We start from the raw sequence: 16,865 nt of genomic DNA on the forward strand, positions 1-16,865 counted from the left end.
TTGCTTTGAAAAATTTTCTACTGTTCTATGTCTTTTTGAAAGTGTGTTAGCATGAAATACCCTGCAAAATGCCCGCCATCGTCCTGGAGATTCCATCAGGTGTTCTGAAATACAAACCTTCCTGAGAAATATTGTCTCCTGCCTATTCAACATATGACTCATCTCCTATTGCACGTCACCACCGTAGTGTTTACCTTGTTATGGAGATCCAAATTGTATTTCTCATTCAACCCAAATCTGAGCAAAAGCACGTCCTACCAAGGGAACTGTGCTGGGATCTTCTTATGGGTTTTGGGGCTCTTGGATCTACTCTGCCAATTACGAGGGACAGGTTGCATGACATTTAGTATGTCTGTTGTTGATCAGTTGTGTGGCTTTTATGTAGCAATTTAGTTTCAGAGCAATCTCCAAGTCGGCAGTGGGTCGTCACTGCGCTTGCAGAGAATTGCTGGTGTGTTCACTCATGTAATCTGTTCTCCTGGCACTACAAAGGTCCCGCTGTCATACATGTTCATACTGCTTCAAGTGCTAGTCTGTATGGCCCAAGGCAGGGAAGAGTGTGCGGATGCTCACTCTGAAACCTGTCACTTCTCAAGCAGTCCTGGCTGATCACTGGCTGGGGTTAGTTGAACAAGGCTCAATGTAGGGCAATGTGGGAAGGGGCGGTGTCACAGGAAGAGCTAATCTGGTCCTCCTCGTTATGATAGATGAGTGCGTGACATGGAGTGAGCAGGTCTGAGAGTTGGAGGAGGCAGATCAAACCAGGCGTGTAACCGGACATCATGCACATTAAGTGGGCTAGGGGTGGGACACCAAGGCATTAAATTGCCTCGAGATGGCATTGACTAGCCAATGGGGTTCATCTAGAGTACATCACAGCATTAAGTTGCCTATGATGACGGGTGACTTTGCTATAACAAGGCATTGGATCTATGGCAGGGGAGCTGAGGGGAAGCCTGGGGCAGCTCACGGCATTGAGTGGCTTATGGATGGACACTGTGGCTGCCCCTTGTGATTGATTGACAGTGAGATCAACCTGTGGCATTTCAGGGCAATGGATTGCTTAGGAATGAGGTATACACTGTCCAACATCACACTCACCTAAATACAAGTATTGCACTGTATTGCTAATGTTTCGTGCCTTCCTATTTTTTAATACGATAATTTCTTTATCCTATCATTTCCATTGCTTGAGTATGTATTTCTTATTAAAACTTCTGTTGCCTTCAACTTAGTTAGTTTCTCGCAGATGCCGGCCCCCTTTCCTGAAGGTTAATTATTGTAACTGGTATACATCGCTCTGACTAGGCAGTTTTCAAAGTCTCGAGCAGAGCATTTCAAACACCGCAACCAAATTCCATCCACAGATTTAAAGAAAGGGGTGTACCCCTAGGGAAATCTAATATATAATAAAACAGATCCATGCAAAGACATCCTTAATTACCTTTATTGACACATCATGTTAATGACTTACATATCAGATGGTTGCCTAGGGTGCATTTTGACACAGACAGGAGGCTTGCAAGGGGTGTCTGCATCGACTGCAGAAAATGGAAGACCTCATGACATATAAGATGAGTTACTGGCAATTTATGGGGAAAAATGGACGCATGTTGGCAAACCCTACCATGTGACTGCGTAAATGAGGGTTTCTGACTTTTATATGATGGAAAAACATGTAAATAGGACGGCATTAAATTTCAGATATGTATTTGACAAAGATGAACTGATAAGGTTTATGGACAAAATGAGAGGATTTATTCAAAATTACTAAAGTGATATTTTGAGACAAAATTGTTCTATCTTTAAGAAAATGGCAAGATATTTGGAGTAAATTGGAAAATTCTCTGAAATGAAACGGCTGCCATTTGATGACAAAATAAACAAGTTAAAAAAAATGATAAGTTGATGATTAGGAACAAAATTCGGTTATTTGCTAAAAAAGGATGCTCGTATTTGGCGACTAATCATTGTATTTCCGAACATCAGCAGCGAATTTTGAGCCCCATCTCATGCTGAACGTATTAACTAAAGAGAAGAAGATGATATTTTGGGAAACCAGTTACAAAATATTTTGAGTTGCTATTCGAGTGATAAACCATATTAAATGGAAAACACATATTCATGATGTTACAACGCCATATTCTTGGCCAAGGAGAGCACTTTGGGACAGATGTACTAAGATTTAGGAGACAAAATGTGCACTGACTTTTTACAAATCAAATCCGGTTTTGCGAGCCAACCTATGTGCTCACAGGTCGGATTGCAAAATAGGGAATCACAGAAGATCGCAGAATGATCCATCTAGGAGGAAATGCGGCCTAGGTAGAGCTGCTTACTTTGAAACTGGGGAATCAGGTTCAACCCTCAGCCTTGGCTCAACTGTGTCTAAAAGATAAAACACACGTGTAATGTCTGGTTTTCTCATAAAGCACTCTAATGCTCTGGCGCCAGCTTCCTATGCAACACTCCGTGCTGTGCCTCAGGAATGCCCCTTTCACAGGATTGCTCATTACGATTCGGCCTGGACAATGAGCCCCATTTTGTAATTTGGAAAATCTTTCCAAATCATATAAAGAGTTTGTACATATGAAAAAGAGATTCAGCAGTTGCAAATCCAGTGATTTTGCAAATTGCAGAGTTTGTGACTGCAAAATTCTTAAATGCATCTGGCTCTTTCTTCTTACACTACTGGAAACTAATAATTCATGTAGAGGCTTTTCATGATTAGCATTCATAGCCCTTTATGACGTTCCTCTCTCTATATGTAATTAGTGTCTGAGCTTCTAAGATGAGCGTGACCTACCCCTACTGTCTATGCTCATAAAATGTAAAATATCATAGTCAGATTAATTTAAATTGTTTGGCAAATACTACTTAAAGGCGAAAGTGTATTAATGCTGAACATTTGATTCACAAATACAATCATGAACTACACGAATCATTGGTATAATTGAACCTCTCTTTCAGTATGTGCCTGTAAATCTTTCTACGTCCATCAAAATCATTACAATTGGATTTTGCCAAGAGCATGAGTGAAACAGAAAAGCAATCCTCTTTCCATAACAGGGTTTATTGGCTCCATCTAGTGGTCACAAGTGTGCTTCACAAGTAAATCCTAAAGCACTTTTTTTCAGCCACATTCATAATAACTTGTTTGAATATATTGATTCATACCATAATTATTCTGTTCTTAAATACTGTAAAAACAGATGTTAGGAGTAACTAATTTATGAGTATATTACTTACCAGCTTTGGAAGTACCGACAAGTCCTCCAGCCTTATCAGGATTCGAACCTGTACTCAGCAGATCGCAATAAATATCTCTGTCAAGTGTTAATTCACCGAGATAACCCCCAGATTCATCAAAGTCCTGTTTTGCGAGTCCTTAATAGTGATTTTTAAGGAATCGCTATTAAAGACTCGCAAAACGGGATGCATGTAGAAATCGCAATATTTTTTGCGATTTCTACTGCTTCCTTATTTGCGATTCGCTAATTGCGAATCGCAAATAAGGAATGAATGGGGAGTCATTCCTTATTTGCGATTAGCAATTAGCGAATCGCAAATAAGGAAGCTATTTCAAGGGTGCCAGGGTGTCCAAAGGACACCATGTAGCACCCCTGAAATGGTAATGTACACTGGTGTTGCGCACACACATGTCCAAAGGACATGTGTGTGTGTAACATACAACTTAGAAAAATGCACTAAAGTGCATTTTTCTAAGTTTTTGCTATTTACCACGTAGTTAGACTTCGCGGTAAATAGCGGCCCTAGATTGCAAATTCGCAATTTAAAATTGGTTCAGGAATTGCATTTAAGGAATCTCAAATTGAGATTCCTTAAATGCAATTATTCGCAATTTAGCGATTTCTAAAAATTGAGATTTTTGCATTTGGGATGATGAATCCCAAATGCAAAAATAGCGCTCGCAAAGGGCCAGAATCTCAGAATCTGGCCCTTTGCGAGCCGATTTTGGCTTGATGAATCTGGCTGTAAGTCTTCTTGTCTTTAGAGAGCTCCGTATGACTGCGTCTCCCGGAAATAGGCTTATTTTAAGCTTTCATCTCACAATCTGAGAGGACGTTTCCAAGGAGAGTGAAAATATGGTTTCGCAGCAAGGCTCTAGTTTCATGTTCACAGACGGAATCTTCAACAGAGAAAACACCTACTTGCGGAGTACTTCCATGTACATTTTTGCTGTGGGGACGATTTAGCTACATTTAGTTGATTCCAGCTGGTTCAGTCGCATGTGTGTCAGGAGAAGTAATATGTTGCGTATACAGGACAGGTTCTGAGGGGGGAAGGTGTCGGAATGGGATAATGTAGATATATCAAAGCAGCACAAGATTAAAATGTTCCGGTACAAGTACAGTAGCAAAGGTTTAAGGGGCAATATACTACAACGTGGTGAGAAGAGGTCGAAGTGAGTGGGATTTGAGGGGCACCACTCGCCCACACTTTAAATTTGATAAAACAGTTCCCCTACTATTTCTTAAATGACAACCGTCCACTGAAGTCTCCAGTGCTGTGAAGTCGAGGGAGTGACAGACAGCTAAACTAGGAGCAAGCTTTGTTAGAGGTGTTGGGAAGGCTTTGCTGCCTGAAAGTAATGAAAATGTGTGCAATTGGTTAATCTGCAAATGCAAAGGCCGCATGTTTGTCGGTTTTGCCTTTAATTGATGATGTTCTCATGAAGCTTCGTGTAGACAAAGACGTATTCTTTTTTGAGTGGTGTTACAACAGTGTTACCAACTGACCTGTGGACTGCATGCCTTTAATAGACAGTTATAAAAGATGTTTACACTGGGGTCAGTCTATTACTAAAATCTACATTTTAGAAGTACCTCTTTTCAATCTTATACCTAAATTTGTTTTGCTCATTTTGTGGCAGCCTATGTTATACTGTGTGTAAGGCAAGCTTTAAATAATAACTAACAATGTCACAGGATGGGACCTCATAACACTAAAAACACACAAGTCATTATTCCCCACTGCACCAACCAGAATTAAATTATGTGGCTCTCTGTTACATACACAAACATGAGCAGTGATCACAGTAACCAATAGAGTTTTTTTTAACATAAAATAATGCATCTCCCACTGATTAGTTTAACTTGCATTTATTTTTCATTTAAGATGTGCATTATTTTATATGCAATTACCTCAAAGTGAAAGACCAACAAAATAGTTACAGAATATTTTGTTCTTTTTAGCCATGCCTTTGACCCCACCCCGACACTCTACACCCCTGCCCCTGCCCCCATTGGTCTTAGGATCACAGTTGCCATACTTTTTTAATGCACTTCGCCCACTAGTGGCATGATTTCAGCAGGTTGAGAATAAGCAAATCACTAAGGAAATCAAAAAAGAGGTAGTCCAATGGGACGGAATAAAGATTCAATTACTCCCAGTGTGGTAGTTTAGCAAATCATTAAGTTAAGCATTAGCAGAAGTAATCCAGTTTTTCGACCTATATTGCCCGTTTTACGGAATCCATTTTGTCTTTCTGTAGGCCATTTTGTATGCTATGTGCTCTGTCCTACCTTCCTGTCAACTGCTCTTAAAATCTGCCTAGAGACAAGACATGTTTAGTCTCCTCTACTTTGCACATGCTCAGAAGAGCATACCGCTGTCCCTAGCATGTAACTGTCAGGATGTGTTTACTCCAATAGCTAACTGTTAGCTCCTCCCACTTGTTGACTGTGCATTTTCTGTATGACCTTGTATGTGCCTAAAAACAGCAGCTTGTACTTGTACCACCTTCTTTTGAGCTCCTGTGTGGGTATAAAAGGACCCAACTCCTTCCAGTCAGTGTGCTACCTCATACTAAACCGAAGGGTGTCGTGTGAATGTAGTTCCACCTCATGAGGTTTAATAAACTCTCTTTTCTATTCCAGTTTCTGTGCCAACTTCTTACTATTGGTCTAAGGACTCTGAGCAGAGAAGGGTGAATCCCTTGCACTAGTAGGCCTGGCTGGGGCTTGCTACTACAAATTGGCGCGTCCAACATGGGGCTCATCGGCGACTCGGATGCTCGAAGGACTGGTTGAGACGAAGGATTGGAATCTCGCTTTGGATGTGATCACTGCCAGAGGAGACCCGAGTCTTGGCATCCACGGCGTTTTCCCTTTCTTTCTGATCTGACCATCCAGGTGGTGCCGGTCCTCGACTGAAATCTCTTCTGTTGATCCGCTGTCTAGTGACCTTTTGGTCGATTTGAGAACTTGGCAGGAGGAACCTGGACACTATTTCCCTGGTAAGAGCCGTTTTACGGCACTTGCTGTAAGCATGACGCCTTGTAATTAGTAAGGTAGTTTAGATACGCTTACTACGGTATTTTTCTATGTATTGGCCAAAAGTTTGAAATGATTCTAAGTAAAGTTGATATATGTCTTGCAACACATATAGGCAGGTAATGAAGAGATTTTTCTCTACTCCTATGAAATTCGAACGTCGCAACGTACAAAGAGTACTTTAAGCGCTACTTTTTTATAATACTGCATATTTTGCACTATTTTCGGCATGCCTGTTTTTAGCACACTTCGTAAGTTGTGTTGCTTTTGTAGTGGTACCAATTTGAAACTTGATGAAGCACAACCGCCCCCCCCCCCGGAGGGGACGCCTAATAGGGATATGTATATTAAATATGGTATTTCGTCCATAATGTACAGCAAATTGTGGAATAAATACACTCGCAAGGATCCTGAGTTGCGTTGGCCTATGCATGGGTCATTTGATTTGCGAAAGATTCAGTATGTGGAGCAACGAATGTTCAAGCGAAAGGCTAGGCACGATATGTTTGACTGTGTGCGAAAGTGGGAGAAAGAAGTGCGTGAGCGAATGAAGCGTGAAAAAGCCTTGATTGAAAAAGAACTGCGTAAAAGTGTGCATGCCAAAGCCTTAGATATGAAAAATAAAGAGATGAGAGAAACTAAAGAAAGGGAAGATAGGGAGCGTCAGTTACAGGTAAATGGCCAATATGCTATTCGTAGGCCTCTCTATCCTATTCTTAATAAACCCCAAGATGATTCTCTCTTATTAGATCGTTCTCCACCTCCGTATATTTTCCCTTCTGCTCCTAATGAGTCAGATGAGGACTCTCCTACAGATCAGGATAAAGCCCGAGACACTCGCTCAATGTTAACTACCGAACGTTCCTCTGAGATTAGATCTGCGGCGCGAAAAGCTGATCGTAGTACTCTCACTGCTACTGAACTTCTAGATACTATTAAGAGTTGGTCAGAAAAGGAACAGAAATATTTTACTGAGACATTGGCTACAGAGGTTGTTGAGCGATTTAGGAAACATTCGGTGGAAGTAGAGCCAGATGATATAGCAGCTGATTGTAAGCAATTACATGAAGGTTCTTTTGTCTTCTCCCAGGTGGCTGATTCGATCAGACGCTTGGTTAAACTACATAATGAAGCAGTTCGTTTGCGGGAGGATAAAAAGGCAGCAGACGCAGCTGCACAAGCATCTCGAATCAACACGGCACGAGCTCCAACGCACGACACAGATAAGAATGTTGTAAATGTGAAACCCATGCGGGAAGCCGCGCCTTTATATGTTCCTCCTAAAGGAACAGGTACAAGTGATGATAAGACTTCTATAGACGCGAAAGGGTATTTTATTTATAATTGGGTTTACACTCCTTGGAATAGAGCAGATGCTATGGCTCTTAAAAATGCATTGTCTGATCCGCGAAAGAATCCGACAGCTTTTTATGAAGAAATCGATGGTGCCATTAGCTCTTGTACTATGACTTTGTCTGACATTGATTTGTTTTTTGGATTAATATCACCGCCGGATATGTGGAGAACTGTGTGTAAAATTGATAATCGTGCGACATTTGGGGCATTATGGTCAGATATAGAAAAATTAGATAAAGATAGAGAGCCTGCACAAAAACCATGTCGACTAATTTTAGATCTTGCAGCAGCTATATTGGTTAAATTAAAAACGATTATTCCCCCTAAAAAGATAGATTGGACTATGTTAGCGTCTTGCAAGCAAAAAATAGATGAATCAGTTTCAGATTTTTTCACACTCATTGAAGAAGTATTCCACGATTTTAGTGGCCAGTCATTGACAGATGACACGGGTAGGCATCTGTTTGTCGATAAATATGTCACAAACCTATTGCCAGAAATAGCTAGTCGCCTAAAGGCCAGCGAAAGTTGATGGACTACCTCCTCTCCGGTTTCTCTTCTAACTATGGCTCAGTATTATGAATGGCAAGAATTAGAAGTGAAAAGTAAGGATGATAAAAAATCTACGGAGTTAAAAACGAAGGTTATGATGGTTAAAGCTTATGGCTCGCCTTATAGAGGTGATAATAGAGGAGGATGTGGATCTTATGGTTCGTCTTTTCCTCCCTCTACTCGTGGAGATTTGTCTATTAATCAGTGTGCGTATTGCAGACTATTTGGCCATTGGATTTCTAATTGTCCGGTGCTACGTGCCCAGCAGGGTTCACATGGTCGGGGACAACTGAGAAATCATTCAGGATATTCAGGGCCTAGAGGAAATACAAATGATCTTGCTCGTTTGATGCTAATGCACGTGGACAAGAAGGGGCTAATATTTTTGACAGACGGAATCAATATCAAATGTCCGACTATGAGCCATCTGATTTGCAAGGTTCTGCTTATGCATAGGATTGCCTAGGATGGGGTAAGGAATCAGTTGAAGTTCCAGTAGATCAGAAGGGTCCCTATGTTACAGCACATGTTTTGGGTTTTACGGATCAGTTTCTGGTTGATACAGGAGCTACTCATTGCGCCTTGTCTAAACACTTGATTCCTAGGGCTCCCCTGTCTGGCTTAACTATTACATCGATAGGTTTCGATGGAACATCCACACCTAGCCCATTGTCACAACCACTTGCACTCCATGTTCATAAGTTTACTGCTCCATGCCCATTTTTGCTTTCTCCAAATACACCAGACAATATTGTGGGTCTTTACATGCTCAAAATTTCAGGGTCACGATACGATGTTCTCCGGAAGGAGTACGGGTTATTTTAAATGACAACCACCCCATGATTGAGAGATCCTGTATTGTTAAAGAGGACATTGCCCTAGCTTCACTCCCTAGTACTTTGTGGGCTACTTCAGATACCGATGTAGGACAAATGGTTATTCCACCAGTGCATATTAGTGTCAAGGAGGGTGCTATACTGCCAAGATTGCCTCAGTATAAAATTTCTCGAGAAGGAGAGGAAGCACTTACACATATTGTTCATGACTTAATTAAAGTGGGGGTTGTGGAAGAGGTTCCCTACAATGTTTGCAATAGTCAGATTCTTCCTATTTTGAAAAAAGATAATGACACTAAGATTTATAGATTTATCATTGACTTGAGGGAGGTCAATAAGATTGTAGTACCACAATATCCTGTAGTATCTGACATTACGACATTGCTTACCCTGGTCCCTAAAAACAGCAACTACATTTTCAGTAGTGGACTTGAAGAACACTTTCTTATCGATTCCTATTCATCCTGATAGCCGATATTTGTTCGGTTTCACTTTGAATAATAGATCATATCGATTTTGTAGAGTTCCTCAATGGTACACTGAGAGTCCAAGTATCTATAGTCAAGCCTTGAAACGACAACTTGATTCTTTTATTTTGCCTGATGGAGTGGCTCTCATACAATATGTTGATGACATCTTGTTGGCAGCTGATACACCTGAAAAGTGTGAAAAATGTACTTTGTCCTTGCTTTCTTTTCTTGCGACACATCACCATAAAGTATCACGCAAGCAATTGCAATATTGTAGACCGAAGGTGACCTACATAGGTCATCTTCTGTCTAAGGAGGGCCGTGCATTGACACCAGATCGCATTCAAGCAATTTTAGACACTCCAGTACCTTCCACACAGAAAGATGTCCGTGCATTCATTGGTTTAACTTAATTTTATAGGCAATGGATATTGGGTTTTTCACACATTGTTAAACCACTGTTAGCACGTTTGACTAAAAACACTCCGATTCCTCTTCCTTGGACAGATGAATGTCAAAATGCTTTTCACCAGTTGAAACAAGCACTTTGCTCTGCACCAGTGTTAGGTACACCAGATTATATGAAAGCTTTTACACTCTATGTACACGAGAAAGATGGATGTGCATTGTCAGTTTTAGTACGGACACACAGTGACAAGCAACGTCCCTGTGCATATTTTTCTGCAGTTCTTGATCCTGTTGCTCGTGCGTTGCCTGGATGTTTTCGTTCAGTTGGAGCAACAGCTGTGTCCATATGTCATAGTGAAGGGATAGTTTTGTTACACAAACTGTTGGTGCTAGTACCCCATGCAGTAGATGCCCTTTTGAGTCAGACTACAACGCAGCATTTGGCTACTGCTCGCCTGACAGGATACGAATTGACACTGTTAGCACCTCATATTACATTGAAGAGGTGTGCTACACTAAATCCAGCTACTTTGTTGCCATATCCTGTGACTCAGTCCTCATCGAAGGAACCTCATGATTGTATATTCCATACTGAGGAACAGACAAAGGGTCGCATCGATTTGCAAGATACGCCCCTTTCAGATGTAGATGGGGAATTATGGGTTGATGGGTCCTGTTTGAAATTACCAGATGGCACAACCTCAGCTGCATATGCAATCACCACACTTGAAACAGTAGTGGAAACAGCTTGCATACCTCAGAAGTCGGCTCAAGCAGCTGAACTAATAGCTTTGACACGAGCATGTGAGCTTAGTACTGACTTATGTGTGAACATTTACAGGGATAGCCGCTATACTTTTGGAGTGGCCCATGATTTTGGCCTACTTTGGAAGGAAAGAGGTTTTCTTACATCCCACTGGATGCAGATAATGCATGGAGAACTAGTACATAACCTTTTGACTGCACTGACATATCCCAAAAAAATAGCGATTGTGAAGTGTAGCGCACACAAGAAGGTCACTGACAAAATGGGACAAGAAAATGCCTTTGCAGATCGTGTAGCTCGTGAAACTGCGATGCAACGAAGCACTACTTCCATGTACGTAGTGAAATCACAAGCTGAACGATGGCATGATGCTAGAGAGGAAGTACTAGATGTACAGAGATCTGCCTCTGTAGCAGAACTTGAGCAATGGTCCAAAGAAGGAATATTGGACGATGAAGGTTGTTGGCGCAACAAAGACATGGATAAGTGGAAGTTACCTGCAGCCTATTTACAACCTATGGTTCAAATGGCACATGGGCTGGCACATATTGTAGCTCAAGCAATAACAAAATTGCTTACACAAGTCTGGGAGCATCCTGAGATTGCCAGCACAGCTAAAAGAAAGGTACATTCCTGTTTGATCTGTTGGCAGTACAATCCTGGAAAAGGGACACAAACTCCTATAGGAGGGTTTGCTACACCAACCGCACCTTTTGAAGTTCTGCAGATGGATTACATCCAGCTTGAACGCTGTAATAATCTAAAATATGTCCTAGTGGTGGTATGTGCCTTCAGTAAATGGATATAGGCGTACCCTACAAAGGATAATACTGCTCTTACCACAGCAAAGGTGCTTCTGAAGGAGTTTTTCCCTAGGTATGGTGTTTGTAAAATTTTGTGGAGTGACAACGGACCTCATTTTATTGGGCAAGTTGTTGCTTATGTCATGAAAGGATTAGGAATCAAACAGAAATTCCATGCAATCTTCCACCCACAATCAGCAGGATTGGTGGAAAGGTATAATGCTACCTTAAAATTGAAGCTGGCGAAAATAGTGGCTTCTACCTCCCTAAAGTGGCCAGATGCATTGCCTTTGGCACTGTTGTCCATAAGATCAGTACCACACTCACAATCAGGTCTCATACCGTCTGAGGTGGTATTTGGAAGACCAATGAACATTTGGGGAGTTCCTAAGCCACGCCCTATACATGATGTACCTTGTGTTCTGTTGAATGATTATTTGGCACAGTCAACTGACAGTTTGACTTCTATTCATCAACAGGATCGAAAAGCTCTTCTTGATAGATCTACAGATGAGGCCCATGATCACCGTCCCGGTGACCAGGTGATGGTCAAGGTTTTTGACAGATCGAACAGCTTGGAGCCGAGGTGGCGAGGTCCGGAGCAGGTGCTGTTGGCTACAAGGACAGCGGTTCGAGTGATGAACAAAAAGAACTGGCTCCATACCAAGCACTGCAAGCCTGTATCGCCCGCCTTAGTGGAACATGCTGTGCTGACCGACCATCGAGAGATTCTGGAAACAGAGAAGAATCAAGCTATCTCATCTGACAAGTCTACGGAAGCCTTCCCGGACCACATGATTCCTGAAACAGCGCGATATCATTTGAGACCGAGGAAAGAATCTGCAGTTTTGAACGACACAGGTTGAGCTACCGCCATGGGTTTGTGTAACGGAGAGCCAATGAGGGGATCAGCCCTGCATTAGTGTAGTGACACCCGTCTTGGCCCGTGGTGAAGAAATCAGCGGCTACCCAAGGGATAAGAGCTCCAACGATTGTTTTTAACAGGTTCTTAGAAAGATCGAGCATCGTTGTCAATTAAAATGAATAAGAAAATGATTTGTGCTGTAGGGTTTGTTGTTGCCCTTGTGGTTTTGGCAATAACCACTTGGCTCATTGAGAAAGCAGTTCCTGCTCGACAGCTTTTTGTTGCAACTGCTCCAGCTCCACTGGAGCACTACTATTATACCCTTCCTTATCATGAGCAGAAACATCAACAGTCCTATCCAATGTTCCCTCAAATTTTTTCCCTCTGTGTGCGGCAGTGTAGGGTCTCTGTGCGCTGAAGCCGTGGCTATGTGCGCCAGGAACAAGCCGCGCATTCGTGCAGCACCAAATATCACTCCAAACTTTAGCTTAAAAAACTGAAAAAATGGTGCATTTCCACACATACAGCGCCATGTTAAGGGGCTTAAGGCAGATTTGCAATTTGGAAACACACGCCATGACATGAATTAGCTACACTTCAGGTTTAGAAAAGCATAAGACTCCCAACGGTGGAAACAAGCCAGTAACCCACTGCCATTAACAGTGAGAGCCACTGGAAATAAGCCAGAGATACACTGCTAGAAATGGCGAGGAGGGAGAAACTGGAAATAAGCAAGATATACACCGCCATTAAAAATGAGGATCTGCTACACTGGAAACAAGCCAGAAGTACAAGCTTAATATAAGTGAGGACTCTGGAATTGAGTAAGAAATCCACTGTCATTAACAGCGAGGTTCCAGACACTTGAAATAAGCCAGAAATATACTTCCATTAAAAGTGAAGGTTCCATACATAGAACTAAACCATAAATATACTGACATTAACACAGAGGGGGGTTATTTGCTGCTATGTTAATGGCGGAGCAAATATGATGCGGTTTCTGGGGAGCTCATGGGCCAATCAACATTTTTTGCATGGTTTTGCGCCCTATCACTGCTTTGAAGGGGTCTCCCATGTTGAATGTGGCGGGGTGCCAGAGAGACTGTGCAGCTTATCTGGAGATGAGGCTTGTGAAGATGGCTGTAAGGTTGACTTTTCCGCTGTGACAGGAATTTCTAGCCCTAGTGAATCAAATGCCTGAGTTCTGAGTGTTCATGCGCTTAATGTAAACAAAACTTTTTTTTTAAAACATACCTACATCGCCGGTACAGTTGTTTGGCTTGGATTTAGCAGGCCTTCTTATTCATGGAAATACATTTATGTGATCCAGCCCCAGGGCCCCCAACTGGTCTACCATTCTCCATTTTTCAGATTATGTTAAATACAGAAATTGCTGCCTTAAATACTGCCATTTTAAAAATCAGGTGTGATTATAAGTGATGAAATACGGTATAGTCACTGTATTGACAACTGTAGATCCAGACGACCTGTATTCTAATCAGACATTCCTCAATCAATCACACTGTGTGATCTTGAGCCTCTTTTCCACTGTCTCGGTTCTTATATAAAGTGGGAAACGCATAGAAGGAGGTTAAATAATGGTATGAGCACTGCTTAATTTGTGCCATGTGTTTTCAGGCGATGGGCATCGGTATTCACTTCTGGGGAACAGTACTTATGTTTCTCCATCAGACCGTGACCCAGATCATGAGAAAGAAATCTAGAAAAGTAGGAAAGAATGAGGAAAAGAGACACAGAGAAAGAGTGAGAAACAGGGACAAAAAAAGAATGTGGGAAAGTGAAGTAAGGAGAAAGGATTGGATGGTAGTGGAGGGAAAAAGCACGAGATGGAGTGGAAGCTGGACTAGACAGCCCTACTTCTACAGCACCTTGGCTGGCTCACAATGAACACTTTTATTTTACAAATTACCCACTGATGTATGATGCAATATATAAACAGCTGGATATTACAAGTCACTTACTCGACCTTGGAAGGATGACTGGTGGCATTGGGTATATTGGAATAAAATCATGTGAGCTGTAGGGAAGCTACAGACCTCGGCAGGCACACTCAGCAGACTAACTAGGAGAGCCCCCTTACCCTGGGTACATATCCTTCCGGGCAGTACTTGAAATGGAAAAATAGAACTGCAGGTACTCTGAACCAGAGTACCTGCTTGTTTCTTGTCTTTCCAATTAAACGTATTACGTCACCCTTCAAATGTGCCGGTACTCTCCCTCTCTGAATAAAAAAGTGCTGGTACTCTACCTTCAAAATAAACAAGCATTGGCATAGCCAATAGATCTCGCCTTTGGGGCCTTATAAGTGTTTAGCCAGAGCTATTGACTTTGTCAATGTCTTTAAGCTGTGCTGTAGAGAAGTGTGGCTGCTGTGCAGCTTGCTGAAAAGTTTTAATAACGACCATATTAAAAAAAGTATTTACAATAAAACATTTCCTCAGTTTTCTTTTGTTCTTGCACTGTTGGCAACTTGTTTCTGCCCGTTATTGAGTGATGCTTTGGTGGCGCTGAGTGATGCTTTGGTGGTGCTGAGTGATGCTGCTGTTATGCTGAGTGAGGCTGTGCCTGTGTTCTGTGGGCCCCATTACTAAGTCTGTGTAAGGTTACCAGGTTCATTTACGAGTATCTTTTCTAGTCCAGTAGTTTTCTTTGCATTTTGCTGTGGTGCTACTGAATTTATAAGCGGGTAAACAAGACTAAAAGTATCAGGAGGCAAAGAAAAAAACGATTCTGTTAAGTTTTGCTTGATCCATAGTTGAAATAATGAACCTTCTGTCTTTTAATGAGCAAATGTGTAGCCCGTGATGTCTTGCAGTTCACACTAAAGATAAAGGGACAGTAAGTGACAGAGGCCTGGGAGTTTAAGACTGAGGAGGAGAAAAGCAAGAAGCTAGTGATAATAGGAAAGAAATAAGGGGCTAGTGCATTAGAGTTTGTAAGGTCTCCTAAGAGGGGTGAACAGCGTAGCATGGAACTGGGGAACCAAGTTTGAGTTTCGACCTCAGCTCAACATGGTAAGATTCTGGTGAAATCGCTTAATCACCCTTTGCCTAAAAAACGGACCCTGTGTAATATAATCTAGTGTTTATGAAAAGCGCTATAATACCTTTGGGGCAGGTTTGCGCTAAGTAAAACTGCAAAGGGAGAGAAGAGAACACCATGTAAATGAGGAGAGGGTGTAGCACTATTAGCACGAGACGGTGACCCAAAAAGGAAGGAGCACATGTTTAGTTAGTGCATACAGTAGAGTAAAAGTGTTCAACAAAGGGCTTTGATGAAGGAATTAGAGAGGTATTGGGAACGAGATGAAGAGAGAAGAAAGGGGTCGGGGAGCAGAAGGAAAAAGGAAGACAGGAAAAATTGGGAAGAAAGAAAGATGGTGAAAACCACGGAAGTAATAAAACCGGAAAGAGAGGGGAAAATGGATGGAGGCTAAAAAGTCAAGAACTAGGGACAAGCGAAGAAGAGGGCCACAGGAGGGTGGAAATGGCTAAAAGGAGGGAAGAAGTGACAAATGCACAGGAGAGACATGAAGGACTAATGAGGGGGAAGAACAAACTGATTGGGAGGGTTAAAGTGAAAACTAGGAGCCAAAAGCGAAATATGTGTGTGGGAGTTGAGACTGCTTTGCAGAGACGAACATAAGGAAAGGGTGGAAGTGAAATGGCAAGGACTAAGAGGGATTTAACTAGAGGGGTGGGTGTGCTTGAGGGTGCTGTTGTAATGGGCAGACCAGGTAATGGAAGAGGTGCGAGTCTTCATTAGTAAAATCTGATATACTTATTAAACGCAGACTGTAGGATGTTCAGACGTATACTTGCAAAATGCATGATGGGCGTTTTTCCATCAATAATGTGTGTAGACTAGCAAGGCTTTACTGGGCAGGCAGTTTATAGTGAGCTTGCACGTCTTAATAGACCGCATCGATATTGCGGTCAACAAATATAACACACTTGGTATCGCACTGCGTATTATTTTTGCATGAAGTTTTGTTTGCCTCCTGCATTTTAAAAGTTTAATATTTGTGGTTGTTTGTTTGCATGTTGTTTACTAGTGAAAATGAATACTTCGATGTTTCTGTTGCTTCAACATATTATGGTTATTTAAATGAGAAGCAAAGATCCTGTGTCGAATAAGTAATTTGCATTATTTTTGTCTTCGAGCCTGCACATTGAAAAGAAGCGTACCTTTTTGATTAATGTTTTTTTAGCATTTCACAAAGAATGTATCTGGATGCAACTTAACGTGTGAACCAATTGACGATGGTATGTAATTTTTAGTTTAACTGGCTTCTGACCCGCGCCTTGGGAGGTTAAAAGAGCCTTGCTCCCCCCCCCTCCCCTCCCCTCCCAGCCCCCCCTCATTCCTGGCCGCTGCCAGCCTGAAAGTGGTAAAGGCGGGTATTGGGCAGCTGTGGGGAAAAAGAAAAACGCTATTTGCGGCAATCGGTTCAAGAATTATTTAGGGTCACCAGGGCAAGTGCCCATGCCTT

Source organism: Lissotriton helveticus, chromosome 2_2 (assembly GCF_964261635.1).
Source record: "Lissotriton helveticus chromosome 2_2, aLisHel1.1, whole genome shotgun sequence".
Classification (NCBI taxonomy): Eukaryota; Metazoa; Chordata; class Amphibia; order Caudata; family Salamandridae; genus Lissotriton; species Lissotriton helveticus.